The 17,132-nt window shown below is 37.7% G+C and overlaps 1 protein-coding gene across 4 annotated transcripts in view; it reads right to left on the bottom strand.

The window, feature by feature from the left end:
• FHL5 (four and a half LIM domains 5) overlaps window positions 1–17,076 on the bottom strand; it is a 35,943-nt gene extending 18,867 nt beyond the window's left edge. For 2 of the 4 annotated variants that reach the window (XM_072965638.1, XM_015235972.3), the window contains exon 1: window positions 16,307–16,486. The gene's annotated coding sequence lies outside the window, so the exon portion shown is untranslated. Of the gene's footprint in view, window positions 1–16,306; window positions 16,487–16,910 lie in introns of those variants that run through there. The other 2 variants (XM_072965636.1, XM_072965637.1) reach the window with 2 other exon arrangements.
• Between the last annotated feature and the right edge of the window lie 56 nt (window positions 17,077–17,132).

Genomic DNA, 17,132 nt, shown 5'->3' with positions numbered 1-17,132 from the left:
GGATAAAAGCAACCTGAAAAACAATTCTTCACTACATTCTAAAGTTGAACTTTTTACCTTCCATATGACTTGGTAATTTCACCCCTTACTGTGTGACTCATAAAATCTTGCAAAGCTCAAAAAAAGAATGCTCTAAACTGAAAGAATGCTCATGGCAGCATAGTTTATAGCAGCTCTAACAGCAGGAAACTCTGAATGTCTATCAAAGGGAAATGGATAATTAAGTAGATGTTTGGTCATATAACATACTGCTATATGGCAATAAAAAAAATGAGTTACAGGGACCCTCCTCAACACAGATAAGCGTCACAGCGTTGAGTGAAATAAATAAGTTATAAAATGGTAAATACACTAGGATTGCATTTTAAATAAAGTTCAAGAAAAGCCAAAATTGATTATTAGGAGTTATAATGAATATACTGACATGTTGTTAAACATAATAAATATGTTATTAAAGCTATTTAAAAAAGTATGATGGTGTCAGACACAAAAACTGGAATGTAATTTAAGGCTAACTCCTGGAGTAGATGGGGACTGAGAAGTTGCAAAGAGGGTTTCAGCTTTGTAGAAAATATTTGATTTCTTAAGCCAAATTATTTTTTATACTTCACATATATTAGAAATAATCTTTTCTATATATGTAATGTTTAATTTTTAAAAGTTTTAAAAAATGAGTGGATAATAAACAAATAGAAGTAGTATGTATTAAACCATTCTTTCCTTATGTTTGTCAACAGAGAAGTAATCTAGGTGGATGTAGCAATATCCAGAGAACATTTTTGTGTGATGATGGTGGTCATGGAATTTGTTGTCCAAACAGGGAAGATGTAGGGATGACTGCGGGCTAAATCAAAGGGTCAACTGCTCAGGGTGATCATTTTAGATGTGAAAGAGAGAAGAGTGAGAAAAAGTTTTCTCGCTTTTAAATATTCAGTTACCATGAAAGTGTGCAAGGCCAAGTGGTTCCAATATGCATGAACCTCATGCATGAGCACTGTGCAAATGAAGGACAACCTGTCTGTATCTTATTACTTTCCTGCCAGAGATAACAGGTTTTAAAAGCAAGAGGGCTTTTACCTTTTATCGTGAAGTTGAAATGTACTAGGATATAATTTGGGCCTTCTGGTTTCCAATAATGTCTCTATTTTAGTGCCATTTTGAGGAATTTTATTTACTTGAGGGAGCTGAATTACCATATAGCCTTTATTCTAAATATCAAATATAATTTGTTACATTGATTTGATTATGGCTTTTTCCCCATGGAGGCAGGTAATAACTATATAAAATCATTGCATTGCTTACTTGCCTTAAAATAGAGGATATACATTAAATAGTATTTAAGATTACTTCCATCTCTGTGCTACATGATCTGTAAGTTTTGCTAACTTGATGAAAATAATGCCACAATCCCTACTTTTGCATATATGTAATAGGGCACTACTCTTTAATTCAAAGTTTGCCAGACTTTCTGACTTAATTTTCATCTGGTTATTCAAAGCAGCTTCACTCAGCCTGTATAAATACATCTCTGCTCATCTGGGAGTGCTGCTCAACTATTTCAATTGCCCATTCAGGTCCCTCATTGATTCTGTAAACTAGATATGTCTCTGCCTTTAAGAAAGAACTTGGAAGAATTTAAATGGCATGTGGAATATTAAAGTGCTCTTGGGAAATGTTAGCTCAAAACATTGAAGTCTTTGAAACTTGTGTGATTGATGTAGCGAACTTGGGTGAAGTTAGAAAGTGGATAAAGAATCTTAATTTGAACTATGTCTAAATTTTCCCATTTAGGATTTTAATTTGAATTGTTGCTCTGAGGGCAGATAGAATGGCCAGTTAAGAACATTTTGGAAGCCCCACTGAGCAAGGTATATTGCTCTATGCTCTATAAACAGTGATAGAAACCATCTGCAGATTGACTAGATGTTCAGTCCACCTAATCTGCCAAGGCAGTTGTTTCAATCATTATCTCCTCCCTCCCTGCCTGTGTCCCCTACATATATTTATTGGGTACCACATCCTATTGACTCCATTTCAGAAGCATTTCTTATATCTTTGTTTAGGCCCTCCTCATATCTCTGATAGACCATAGTGGATTACATCAATCTGAAGATATTGAAAGTTTCTCACTCTATTGGGTGGAACAAAACACATTTCTACAGCATGACTTTTGTCCTCCAATAATAAGCTCAGTTTCCCTGGGGAGTTCCAGAACATCCTCCACAATGGTTGAGAAAAATCTTTCTCAGATTCATTTGCTCATCTTCTTTCCATGGAGAAAATCTCCAACAGCTCTTCTTTGACTAAAAAAATGAAGCCTAAACTCCATTACTTAGCATAGAGACCCTTTGCTACTTTGTTTACTTTTCTCTCTCTCCATCCCTTTTCCAACCCTGTGTCGTCTCTCTCTCTCTCACACACACACACATCCCACCTACACTTTAGCCACTTCCCATGGCTCCCTATTCTTCAAATATACTATGTCTTTTACACCTTTGAGCCTTCACATGTGACTTCTATCTCTGATGATTTCCTCCTGGTCACCCAGCTACCTTGTCCACCTGATGATTCTTCCCATCGGTCAAGGACCAGTTAAAATCTTTCTCTCTGTAGCGTCTTCAGATCTCTCAGGACAGAGAAGTTGCTGTCATTAGTTCATATATATGTCTTTTCCTTTTGCCACATTGGGTAATAGTTGTTGGGTACTGCATCTCTCTCTCTCTCACTTAGCTCCTCAAGAGTAAGGATGTTGCTTGCTTCTGTGTATCTCAGGCCTGAGCGTAGCAGGGCCCCAGAACATGCTTTATGGCTGAAGAAATAAATGAAGGGAAAACTTCCTGTTCCCCAAGAGCTTGGAATCCAAGACAAGTTCAAATGAAAACACATATACAAAGAAGATTCTGTCAACAGGATGGAAGATAAAGGCTCAAGCATAGAAAAGTTAAGAATCTGTATGTGTTCACTTGAATAGTGAATTAATTCATGTCTCTTATATCTGTGGCAAATATGTCCAAGGGCTGAGACAAAGATTAGGGAACAGAAGGTGAAGCTCTAAGGATCTGGCCACGTCAAGGAGAGTCCTTTCATTTTCCCTGAAGAAGACAGCTGCAGTTCCCTTTGACTGAGGGAACTCTGGCTGAGGAAGATATCAAAGCAGCAGCAGAAGATGGTTAATCTGTTGACATTATTAAAAGGTTTTTCTCTAAACTATGGGCACCAATAAGCTTTCATTAACAGTTTTTGAACTATTTGATCAGATACTTCAGTTCTCTGTTGGAAGATGTACCAGCCTTTCTGGGGCTGTGAACATGATTTTTGGAGGCAAGTCATTTCTTTACCAAGATTGCAAGGTCATTGCCTCTGAGATTTATGATGTTAGCTGAAGTATTGTTTCACTGAAGTGTGAGTGAATTTGACTAAGTTTGGGTGGAGTTAAATGAGATATATATATTAAAAAATCCACCAAAGTCTGTGTAAACTAGACCAGATGAGATAAATATATATTCTATATATATAAATCTAAATTCACAGGTTTAAAATATCATGGAGTTAGAATAACTAGTAAAGTTCTACTCTTAGGTTTTTCCTCTGTTTCTTTTCCTAGTTCTGAGGGTGAAGTTGAGCAGACTGTGTATACTTCCTTATGTGTTTTCTGCTTATGATCCAAAGCATAACATACTGAAAAGAGTACTGGGTTAGAAACCATAAATGGCTGCACTGGGTTGCTGTAGCCCTAGCATGTAACTTACGCGTTGTTATGGAAACCATTTCACCTTCCTGGCCCTTACTTCCCTGAACTATGAAATGATAACATTATCAGCTACTTGTGATCCCACTCAAGGATCAAGTGAGATACAAGCCTGGAAAAGCCATGAGTGAGCAGGTTGTATGTATATTCGACTTGATGGAAAATATGCAATTACAACTGTCATTTCCCATTTTGAAGAAGGAGACTATTTTCTTGCCCCCTCCAACACAACTTTTTAAAACTCAACAAACAATTTTAAAAATAACTAAAGCCATAACTTCAGGTCATCAATCAAAAATAACCTAAAACAAGCATCATAGAATTGTGGTGGAATGTTTGATATTAGTCCCTAGGGACATATTCACAAGCCCAGTTTGTTGGAAGCTGAATGTCTTGTGTAGGGAGGTCGAATAAGAATTCTCCTGAGAGCTGATGCACTCCTCTCCCATGAAACAAAACAGCTGACGAGAGCTTTCCATCTGGTTAATTTGTTCTGTGGATACTAATGAAGAAAAAAAAGTGCTTTGTAGGAGTTTTTTGGAGGGATTGCATTCAGAATCATGTAATTATAGCAGCCATTACTGAAATAGAGGTAAAATATAGTTCATGGTAATACGTAAGTATAACCATATTTTATCATTCTATTATTTACAAAATAAAAATGTAGGTTTAATACCATCCTTGATAGTTTTCCTTACTGTGGTATAAGAAAAGTTTCAAGACAAAAAGAATACCATCTTTTCAGGTGACACTGAATTATCTAGATCTCTGTCTATCCAGATATCAACTTCCTGCTTTTAAATCCAACATTAGGCTTACTTCAATTTTCATCCTAAAGGAGATGAAATTTCAGTAGGTATAAGCTGAGTCTTTCCTTCTACCCCTGTAAACTCATAGTTATTTCTGTAAAAGCTTCTAGAAGAGCAAATTCTGTTCCTAGGTTGCCTAGGGATCTCCTCAAAGTCTTGTTTGGGGTTTTGATTTAGTGCCAGGGTTTGGTATTTACAAGGACTGAACTAAAAGAAATAATTTATCTAAATAGGGATTACCTTGCCAGGTCAGCACATGGTAGGGATAGTGAATGTGAATATATGACTCCCCCAGATCAACCCCATTTCCCAGAAATGGAGTCTACGAGGACATTGCAGATCTAATATGAATATTAGTACTTCCCTACTCCCTCTGTGCTTTTTAAAAACTTCAACAAGTACCCTATGGAATTCCTCAAGGGCAGTCAGTGCTTGTGTCAGTTTTGTTGTTGTTCTGTTTTGCTTCATTTTATTGGTCTACTTGAAGATCACTTTCATCATGTTCATTAATTACTATCAAATATCTGAGCCCTGGTAGCTGTTTTCTCAGCAGTGGGGAGGAAGCGCCGTTGATTCATCTACTTCTTCTACCTGATTCCTCTCGCATCTAATGACAAACAAGCTTATTTAGCAAGAAGTGTGATCTGCCATTTGTAGAAATGAAGTCTACTGCGGAAGGACTGAATCTCTAACACATACTAGTCAGCTGAATAAACCCCACAGGGCCAGGTATTTGATTGCACAAGATCACATGAAAAAATTTGCTATGGTCTAGTGGAATATACTTCATCAGAGAGGAAATGTCTTCTGTGCCTTTTTTCCTTCACTTTTTTGAGTTCAATATCATGTGTTATAAGGACATTGTGACTTGATCACCGTAAACCAAGACACCTATTTTATTTCCTTGGATGTTTTAAAATAAACTCTAATTTCTTTCCATAATTAGTGATGAGGAAACTCTATCCTTACTCAATTCATCTTAAGAGGATGACAAACATATTCAATTTGCACAATGGCTTGAGACCAGGTTAGGTTAATAACCACGGATCCAGGAATTTAGACGAGCTGTGCTGGGTGCTCCAATCACCACAGTCCAGTCGTTTCATCTTAACCTTATATCATCTTGAAAACCTAAAAGTGCATGCTCCTTATCACATAGAAGAACCAGCAAAAAATACTTTCTGTAATTTTCTTTTCAATAAATATATTTTTAAATATGAGAAATAAACCATTTCTATTCTGACAAAAGATCGTATTAAAAACTGTTCAATGAAATGAAGAGTGTGCTTTATTTGGAAGGTGGCCAATATACAATGATAGATATATTCTTTAATAGAGCCCACAAAGTAGTTTTCTAAATCCATGACTTAACTAAATGACAACTCCAGTTAAGCAAATTAGGAAGAACTTTCAGTCATTTCACTCAGAGCACTAAATAAGATTTTACAATCAATCACATAATTCTTTCCTGAGACTAAGACAAGTCTAACCATATCATGTATTGGCTTTCATGTATCCTGGCATTAATGTGTATTATAGATTCTGTTGGTTTATGACCTTCTTCAAATTCATAAAACACAATGATGAAAGAAGAGCTCATTTCTGGGCCTTCGGAAATAGGGAGAGTCTGTCAACAAGTTCTGTTTCACCTCTGACTTAAAGCTGCAGGCATTTTTGAATTTTAAGGTATATGAGGGCACATTTATAAGTTGTATTATGATATGTTCTATGAAAGCCCTTTGTGTTTCTCTTAGATAATTTTTATATCCTGCCTTGTATTATAAATGGGGGGGGGGCTGTTGTGTCTTTTTGACCGTAATGTGGGCTCACTGAGAGCAGCTATGGTGTCTTACCCATTCCTGTACTCCCAGTGGAGCCTAGCAGCGCCCAGCACTCACTGGCTGAGTGTTTACAATGTCTCAGATAGAACTTATGGCAGTTTTAAAAGGATTTCTACTTTATTGAAAGTCGTGGTGGCTCAAGACCAGGAAAACAGGCTGAAACACCTCTTGTCTTGACTTTTCCGATGGGAGGCACCATATGACTCCCCAGGGATGAGAAGTACACGAGGTAAGCGTTCTTTCCTTGATTTCTAGGCTTTGGATACTCTCCTCTTTTCCTCTGAACTGGTAGGGCCAGACCAAGGATAAAAAGGGTCTTCTCTCTTTGCAAGTCTACCAGTAATTTTATAGAGGAATGTAGGGGTGGAGTGGGTATCTCTTTGGACATTCTTATTCTGTTTTCAGAAACAGTAGTCTCTGCAGCTTTTAGACTCCTCTGGAGCCTGGAGCAGGAGCTCTCCCTGGCCCTTGTCAGACTGGGGGTGGCGATCCCAGCAGCCTGGCACAGAGCGCTGGCCAGGAGGCGTATGTGCCGCCTGTCATCTGCACATCATTTCCAATTATTCTCCAAATTTTTAACTCTCAGTTGATCATTTTCATGATTTGGGGGAGAGAGATCATAGTAACACTTTATAAAACTACTCCATTATCAGCATCCCATTTGGCATTTTGGCAGCATGTAAATACATATATGGCAAAAAAAAGACATTTATATTTTGCCTTATAAGGGAGAATATTGTAAATTATACCTATAGATGGTGCTTTAGAGCAAATGAGAAAATATGTATCAAAATACCTTAAAAACTATTATGAGTTATGGAAAAAAAACCCTACTGAGGATATATAGGAATTAGAGAAATGGTAGATAGAACATTTTAGGAAGATATATGATTTGAAAGTACTGTAACTTTCGCACTGATCAAAACCAAATTTACCTTCTCCTCAACTGACATTTAACTTAAAAATACCTAATCTCTTGAAGAAACCACAAGAACAGAGATGAAGAGACAGGAAGGTGGTGAGATTGACTTTCCATTTGTACGTAGCCTTTTGTAACTTTCGATTTTTGTACCAAATGTATGAGTGGCCTATTTTAGAAATTAAGTGAAATCTTAACACAAATCGAACGGCTAAACTTAGTTCTCTTGAATCGCTTTTTCTTGACAATAAAACATAAGAACTAGAAGAGATAGATCAGTTTCAGCTCCTCATTTTACAGGGATAGAAACTAAATTCCAAAGAGGCTATTCATACAGCTAGTGTTTCTTTCCAGAAAAAACAGGAAAAATGGAATATAGCTTCCAAATAAAGTTTTGTAAATACTTAAAAAATACCCACATCACTAATCAAAATGAATTTTAACAAGCTTCTTTTTAGATTAGATTACTGGTTTGTAATGCATGAACTATTTAGGATCAGATTGTTAAAATAGAAATGAGATTTTCTTTAAGATCGGCAAAATGGGATGCCAGTTTAGTGACCCATTTAAAGAATCTTATATTTACCCCCATTTTGGTAATTTTGCACAATTTGTTTCTCAGCTATGCTCTGTGTGACCTCGTTTTCTCAAGGAGAAAGGAAGAATTGAATTCCACTCTCCAATATATTAGTTGCACCACCAGTCTGTTCTGCAAGTTTACTAAAAAAATTAAACCTCAGCCATTAGAATGAGGAGGAGGAGGAGAGTTAAAGAGAAGGAGGAAGGAGCAAGGATGGGGAAGCACAGAAGAGAAGTATAGAGAAATTCAGGACAAGGAATCCCCTCTAGCTCCAATTAGATATTTAGAGAGAAGGTCTCTGTGCTGCAGTTATTTTGATATTTTTTTCTTTCCTGTGAAAATATGCTTCTGATCCAAGCCTACTTTTCACAGAAACACTAAATCTAGAAGCTGAGAGGGATTTTTGAAATTCTTGATCTGTTCCTCTCACCTATCAAGTGAGAAAAACTGAAGTTCAGGAAGCAAACTGACATTTTTTTTTTTAAAGCCAACAGAATGGTTAGTGAAAAAGCCTCAACCAGAATTGAGATTTGCAGGCTTTTAATAGAAGCCATTTGTTGTTGCTGTTTTCAGACATAAATAGGCAAAAACTTTGTATGGCATCACAGCTTTGGTTACCAGTGCAATTTTTTTAAAAAAGGAAGACAAAAGCCCTCTCTTATTTGTATCTGGCACTCCAACTTTTAACTGCTCACCAGGTAACAGACTCACATGCACGAAGGGAGTTCATTCTATGCCTGAAGCCAAGCTGCCACTGGCTGTACAGAACCAAACTTTTATCCTAGAAGCAGGAACACGTTCCCTCCAACATACAAGGCAACTCAATTTCTATTGTTTTATGTTTATGATCGTTATTGTTGGTTTACTGTGGAGCTGGGAAGAAATGCTCAAAACCACATTTGGCTTTATTTTCTGGATCATCAGCTGAAAAGATGAGATAGTGATGTGTGTGCACGTGGGGTGTGTGTGCATTATGAGTATGTGTGCCGTGAGGAAGGTGTTTGGGTTGGGGTTGGAGGGAGGATGGAAGGTGATGTTAACTAGTTTTCCTAGTATTTATGCCTGAAGCAAAATAATCGCCTTCTTACCAGGATGTGATTTAAAAAGATACAAGGAACAGCTACGTCCTGTACTTTGTTGATAACACGATTCAATAATTATAAGTTATTGTAAGTTTAAAGTTTGTCCGTGATGGAGGGGGTGGCCAATAAATGGTTGTATGGTGGTAGTTAAAACCAGCTTTAGTTTAATTTTTATCTGTTCTCAGTCTCTGAGATTTAACCAAAGTTGGGTCTCGGCATCCGTGGAAGGAAGGTGACTGGGGCCAAAGTACTCAGAGCCTTCACTTGGCAGTTGTGGGTTTACAGCTTTGGAAACACAATATGTGGATCTCAGGTTGTTTATGTTAATTCTGTGTCTGAAGTAAAGGGAAAATCTGTTATCATTCCTTTGGAAACCAAATATTCACAGCATTAGTTGACAGATACTGGTTACATTTCCGTGTTATTTTTATTTTCACCCCAAGCCTCATTCAACATGTGGATTTGTAAGACATACCAGCGTGTCACACAGGCAGGAGCAGAGACCTTCCCTGCCTGGTTCAGGGCTGTGTCCCTGGCACCTGAAGCAGAGCCGAGCACAAATGTGTGTTGAATGAATACAGGAAGAAAGTCAGATGTTTGGCCATGGAATCTTAATGGTTTAGAGCCAAACAGCCACTCCCCTCCTGTTTTATAAATGGAAACCAACCCAGAAAAATAGTGTAAGTGAAGTAGCAATATGTATTGCAATAATAATTTATGGTTTACAAAGTGCTTTCATGTATGTTATCTAGAATAGTAATTCTTAAACATTTTCAGTTTAGTTTAAATATATTCTTCTGAAGAATATATATATATGCCTGTGTTCATATAACTTTCCCAAACCTGAATGAAGCCAGGGTTCTTGGAATCAGGCTCTCAAGTGCAGGTTGTCAACTACAGCCCAAGGACCAAACTGTAGCCCCGGCCTGTGTTTGCATGGCCTGGGGCCTAAACATAGCTTTTACGTGTCAAAAAAATATGAAAAGAAGGATAAAATTTTTTGACAGATGAAATTATATTAATTCCAATTTCAATGCCTATAAATAAAGTTTTATTGGAACATGGCCACTGTCACTTACATCAGTCTGTGGCTGCTTTTGAACTATTACTGCAGATTTGAGCTGTTTTGAAGTCTAAAATATTTACTCTCTGACCCTTTACAGAAAACATAAAAAAAAAGTGTGCTGTTAGTTATATTTTGCTGAGTATTATTTAAATTATACCTAAGTTTACGGTTTGAAAAGAACTTCTCCATACCACTTAAAAATATAATTGTTTACTAAAAGACTTTTAAAATAATACTATAAATCATTAACGTGTTGTTCAGAAAAGTACTTAATGACACGGCAAAATGCTTCTGATATTGCTTTAAGTGAAAAAAACCAGTATACATTAAGTAATCAATGTGATCTCAACCACATAAATACTTTTAAAGAGTAGAAAACAAGTTTAGAAGCAAATATGCTCAAATGTTAAGTAAGATTCAATTAAAGTTATAGATTTCTTAAAAAGATTTTTACTGTTCAGTACATTCTAAATTATAGAGTGCATAATGTACCATTTTGATAAGGAAAAATAAAATACTGAACAAAATTATAGTCGTTCAGTTTAAAAAAAAATCTCAAAGAGTAGACTCTTCTGTGATAGTATAACTGTAGAAATGTTCACAAGAACAAATGAATAGAAGGAAGGTAATCGCAAGACCAGAAAGCATTTTTCAATCTTGCTTCACTTAGGTTGCGTGGCACCGTGGTGTCAGGTGCTTTTTATTTTTTTCTGCATGCAAATTATACCCATGAATCTGCTAAAGATGGCAAATTTTATGTGAAGAATAAATTTTACACAAAATCAAAGCATTGTTAGTTCTATATTGAGAGGTCTTTGGTTACAATTTATGATAGGCCACTCCTTGTTCACAGAAGACCCATGAAATGGTCGTTAGCAGAGATTCACAATGTAAGAAAAACTGAACACCTTGATCAATGTTTCTGTGGACACTGTGCTGAATTGATCTAGTTGATGAATAAATAAGCAAATATATGAATGAATGAATAACCTGTATGTATGACTTTTTGGCTCTGTCAAAAAATGATAGACAGCTTGATACCTTAACCAGGACAACTATTAAATAGTCTTTTTTAAAAGTATTAGGAATTACATGATCGTGACGTTACTTAAATTATCTTGTGAACAGTAAGAATCATTAAATATAAAAGATCATTAAAGAGAACAGATCCAAGCTTGACAAGAACCCCAGAAGCCCATTTCCCCACCATCTGCAGTATGTACTATACTTGCAATTCAATTGAAAATAAAACCCAAATATGTTTTCTTAAATAATGTGAGCGGAGACATTATTTAAGAAATAATGATACCTCAAAATGATCTACTGAAAAATATGACTCGAGACCCATTGATCATACTGCTCTGGCAAAATGATTTAGCAAAGGACTACCTCAGAGCTTTGCTAACAATCAAGTAAGATGGGTTTAAGGTCCAGTAGCAACAGAATTGTAACAGCAGAATTTGAGGAGAAATAAAAACATAAATGACTACTGTTAGCATTGCTCTAATACAAAACTCTACAAGATGGGTGTTTTTATCCCAGCTTTAAGGTAGTTAGGCAAACTAATTTGCCTGAGTTCCCAGGGAACTCAGCATGGACCAGACTTCAAAGCTCTGACTCACTTCTCTGTATCACACAATCGCTCTTGCACTGACTTTCTAGCCTTGCTTATTTATTTAATGAATTAAAAATTTTTTTTCTTTTCCAGTGGGTTAACAATCCAACCCAGAGGCAGTATTGAAGAGAAGCTCATTCTATTATCTCCAATACTTCCCTTTTCTCAAATAAGATCTTAAAGCTTTCTATCTATTCCCTGACTCCATGTCTCATTTTACAAGTCTTTGGAAATGTGTCCATCAAATGCATTCATGCTTACTGATCACTTGAAATCTGCAAAAGAGTGTGTGGGATACTAGAAATTCAGTGGTAATTGCCACAGTTCCTTGCCCTAATGGAGTATATAGCCTTACAGAATATACAGATAAATAAATGAGATTATAATCTGAGCCCAAGAGGGCACATTGGTAGTATGGGAATATGCAGAAGTAATACCACATTTAAATTTGGGTGGAGGGTGGTCTATAAGTTCTTTCCAGAGGAGAGGGCACCTGAAAGCAAGTAAGGTGAGTTAGGTCTGTTTGCAGAGTGCTCTGCAGAGAAGTGCCCATGGAGGCCCGGCAGAAAAGAGGCATTTGCTCAGTTCTTAATTTGCTGAAGTTCATTTGGCTTGATTGAGCAATAGAATGTGTGCATGCGCACATCGATGCCATGGTAAAAATAGTTTTGGAGAAGAATGTAGAAGCTAAATTACTGAGAGTCTTGACTAATAATAATAATAACTAGCACTTAACACTTATTATGTGCCAGACACTGTTGCAAGTAATTTTAATATAACACATTTATTCCTCATTCCAAATCTAAGAAAAGTTATGCCATCATGATCCCCATTTCCTATACAAGGAAAATGACACACACAGAGGTTAAGTGACTTCTCTAAGTTCCCAAACCTAGTGAGAGAGACAACTGGGACTTGAGCTCTAGCCAGTCTGGCGTGAAAAGTGTTGTTCATGGACTAGTATTATCAGCATTACCTGGGAGCTTGTTAGATGTGCAAAAACTCAGGCACCAACCCAGAACTACAGAATAAGAATCTGTATTTTTAACAAAGACCCAGAAGTCGTTCTTGGGCACCTTAAAGTTTGAGGACAGCTGCTGTCATCCACTAAAAGCTACTGCTTCTCTTTAAACTTGAGAAGGAAATTGGATTTTATCCTACAGCCAGTGGAGAGTCAGGAAAAGGTTTAAAATAAGAGATTGACAAAACCAAATCTGTTTTTAGACTGATGGTTTTAGGTCAGCCTTCACGCTGGCTTCAATATGGAGAATGCAGCAGGAGAAGGCGACTCTGGAGGCAGGGAAACCTGTGAAAGGGCTGCTGTTCACCGAGTAAAGGAGATGGCAGCCTGAAACAGGGTGATGGCGGTGACAAAGGAGAGAAGCAGCTGAATGTATGAGGGAGCACTGACAGAACTTGGCAATTCGATGAATTGAGGGAGAAGTGGAGTTATTTCATCTCCACTTTTTGGCTGGAGCAAGTGGTTGCATCATGGTGTTATTTTCTGGACTAGAGTATACTTGGGGGAAATAGAGTGGAAAGTAGGAGGTGGAAAAGAAGAATTTACTTTTAGATTAAAATAATATTTGAGAGGACTGTGGGACAGCCAAGAAGAGCTGTTCAGCCAGGACCAAAGAGGGCAGAGAAACCACATAAATTACTCGGACATTTTGGAAGGGGTCCCAGGGAAAATTCTGTATCCAGATTTTTACCTGGCTTGCCTCTGATGTCCCTCCCCTTCCCTCACTGTATTTGCTGGAGTCCGAGTCTGCTCTGGCACTCCTGTATTCAGCAGACAATTGGACATAGAGGTTTGTAACTCAGAAAAGATATCTTAGCTGGAGATAAATATTTTGGATTCATAAGCATATAAAAGAGATGATGAGGAAGCAATGGCATTGCTCAGAAAGAGAAAAGGAGTCAAGGATATAGGGGAGAGGAAGAGGAATCTGTGAGACAGACAGAGAATGGTGGTCTTAGAGGTGGGAGCAAAACTAGGAGTTTGCTATCATGGAAGCCCTAGGTAAAGAGTGTTTCCAGATAAGTGGAGAACAGGGTAAAATGCTTCTAAGACACCAAGAAGATAGAGGATAAAAGATGTCTGTTGGATTTAACAATACACTAGTGACTGATCACCTCAGAGAGAGCTGGGGAAAGCTGATGAGGACCAAAGCCAGACTGCAATAGATTGAGAAGTGGGGGCTAAGGAAGTAGAGATTCTTAACAGAGTATAGACAGTACTTTCAGGAGACTGATCTATGAAGCTGAGGAATGAGGGTAATTGGAGGAGCTCAGTAACGAAGGAGAGGCTTTTCAAGATGGGGAATTTGAGCATGTTTAAATGGGTAATTGGAGGAGCCCATAAGGAAGGAAAGATTAGAGACGGGTTTGAGATAACAGGCATTAGCTTAGATCTTCCCTTTAATATCCCAACCTCCCAATAGGTCAGTAAGGGGATTCCGAGAATGGCCAGAGAGACAGGAAAACCCCACTGCAACCACCTGTTCCATATTCTGGGGTCTCCAGAGCCTCAGTCCTGCCATCTTTCCATTCTAAGCCTTACTCTCCACAGAAGGAACTGTTCTGCTGCCTCAGTCTTCTGCTTTTATTTTCATGGACACACTGCCCAGAACAAGTATGGCCACAAATTAACTAAGCACCTTCTTTGAAAGTTAACCCTTAAACATCATCTTCAGCTAAAATTCTGGCCTTACCCTTACTTGTCCTCAGGTGAGGACAGTTTAGAGATAGTTTAGGCATACCTTCACCTAAGCCTCTTAAAGATTTGGTGAACCCACCCACCCTAGGGTATGTCCGAAGCTGAGGTCTATGGCTTCATGGAGAACAGAGGTTCATAATCAGGACCCCCTAAGAATACTCAAGGACAGGTTTCAGGAATCTATCAACCCTAGAAATGTCATTGAAAAAATATGTTTGCAGTGGGCTTTTTTCCTGAGAAGAGGGTCCAGTGATTCTACCAGGTTCTTAAGGGAATCTGTGATCCCAGAGTGGTCTAGTGTGGAGAGAGATAAATGCTTAAGCTGATCATTTTGGAGGGATTTGAGGTGGAAGGGCAGGAAGGAATCCTCCTCCTCCTCCCCTTCCTTCTCTTCACAGCTCCTTCCAGGGAACCAAAAGTTAACCAAGAAAAACGATGACAATCAGGAGAAAGATAATTACAAGAACATGGAAATGTATGGTTGATAGCTGACATCTTACTCAGAACTTCACATGTGAACCCAAGTATTTGGTTTTCAATTCTGAAGAGGTTTCCTAGACTGAAAATATTAAAACATCCAAAAAACAAAGCTTCCCTCAAGTGTTCTAGATACACATTTTATTTTCAGTATTATAGTAGAAAGTGACTAGGCTTGCCTGAGGAACCCAAATTAATGCAGCTTTACTCAAAATATTTTTGGCAAGTACAATAAGAATAAGAGGTATGCTTGTCAATAAGGTGATGTTACATTAAACATAAGTCTGCTGCTCTTGTTTAGGTAGAACCGTCCCAGAATTGGCAGCTAATGATAACATATGGGAATAAACAGAACCAGCGTAGAAAACAGACATCAGAGTTTCCCCCATCAAGCAATTCGGATTATGGCTTTAGGCACATATCATAACAAACATGTTAAGAAATATCTTGTGTGATACACACGTTGGCAATATTTGTGTTAAATTTTAATCCATATATTTTGCTAATAAAATCCATATATTTTGCTAGAATTTTTACACGACAGTACTGTGATTGTGAAATGACAGCTGAAATGACAAGAGGAATTTCTCCCATCTTATTTATAAGAATTACATATTTTATTAATGATTCTTGTTAGTTCCCACATTTCTGAAACCCAAATTGACAAACTGAGGAGTTGCGTTTGGTTTTCAAATAGATGACAGACACCAAAGAAGATCTGATTAAAATAGTGAGGGAAAAAGCATAAACACATAAGGAAAACATACTTTTCCTTACGCAACACAATCTCAGTTTCAAGAAGCAATGCTTTAGATTCATGTAGTGTATTATATATCTGTGTGGGCCAGACACACAGGCATTGTCATTCAATCTTAGGAAACCTAAGGTTAGGAATTGTCTGTATACCTGTTAATGGAACATAGGCAGATTTCTTTTCTTTTTTTGGGGTGGGGGGAAACAGCAGGAATCTCACTAAGTTAAAATCTATAAATGACTTCAAATTGTCCTTTGAATATATAAATCCAATCATAAAATATCTTTAGCAATGAAGTTAGTCATTCAAATAAATTAAGCCAAATAAAACCTCGAATCCATCACCCTGTTTAAAAAAGAATGCAATAAAACTATGCCACCAATGTATAAAGCGATTTTCAGAACTTATGAGGCAACTCCAAAGAGTTACCTGGTCACTATGTTGCCTCCACACACATGGCATCCAAATGAGAAATCTGAGAAGCTCAGCTTATAAAATTTGATAACTGTTGGCTCAAATGACTCTTAAAAACTTTCTAAGAAACTTAAAGATGTATACTACTTGCCAAGTAAAAGTTTTCTCTTAAGCAGCCACTCAAAAGTTTCTAAGAATCTCTTGTACTTAAAACATTAAAGAAACAAAAATACCACATAAAAAGCGCAAAGGAAACATAAAGGAAAAGGAAACAAAACTTACTTTTTCTTAAAGCTGATTCTTCCAATGCTTTAAACAGTATGAAAGGAGAATATATGATGATATTCCCCCCTCCTCCAAGACATTCATATGTCAGCTCCAGCAGGAACAGAATGGGCCACCAAAGCTATCGGAGGGTCCCTCCCAATTGCAGCTTTTTTAACTTTGTGGAAGAAAATAGGAGGGCGTGTGGGTGTCCTCCAAGTCCTGTGACGTGCACAGAGCTGACTCCTACTGAGCAGGAAAAGCACTCCTTGTCAATTTTTATTTAAAATTATGAGTAACAAATTCCCTGCAGGATACCCTTAAAGGGAAATCTGCCGGAATTGGTATTTGAAATGTCTGGATGATCTCCAGGAAGTTAAACATATGAAGTGCCCATACAGACATTCACATCCACACTGAAGAAATTTCCACTGCCTAGGCTAAAGTAAGGGCATATTTAAATTCTAAAAAATTCCGTTAAGGATGTGTTTTCTGTTTCCTTGATTAATCTGCTTTTTGTTTTACCTTCGGTGACAAGCAGAATCCCTCTCATAGGTTAGGGATGGCTGAACTACACAGAGCTCAGAACTATCTGGAAAGAGATGAGGCCCCATGTTCTCACCTGCAGAATTTGGGGTAGCTTGAGAGATGAACGGCGGGTTGTGACCTGTATTACTGCCTTCCTGGGAAATTTGTGAGCCTTGGATTTGACTAGATTAACTCAAAACAGGCGCCTGCTTCCTTCTCCTGCACTGTGGGCCAAGCATCCCCGCTGCTGCCTGTTCCCCTGTGAGCTGGCACTGATTGTTACGTCACGCCTGCGGCTGTGTGACTTCATTTAAGC

This window comes from Vicugna pacos, chromosome 8 (genome assembly GCF_048564905.1).
Source record: "Vicugna pacos chromosome 8, VicPac4, whole genome shotgun sequence".
NCBI classification, from domain to species: Eukaryota; Metazoa; Chordata; class Mammalia; order Artiodactyla; family Camelidae; genus Vicugna; species Vicugna pacos.
Note: the sequence above shows the minus strand (reverse complement) of the source record. Positions and strands in the feature narration are given on the sequence as shown.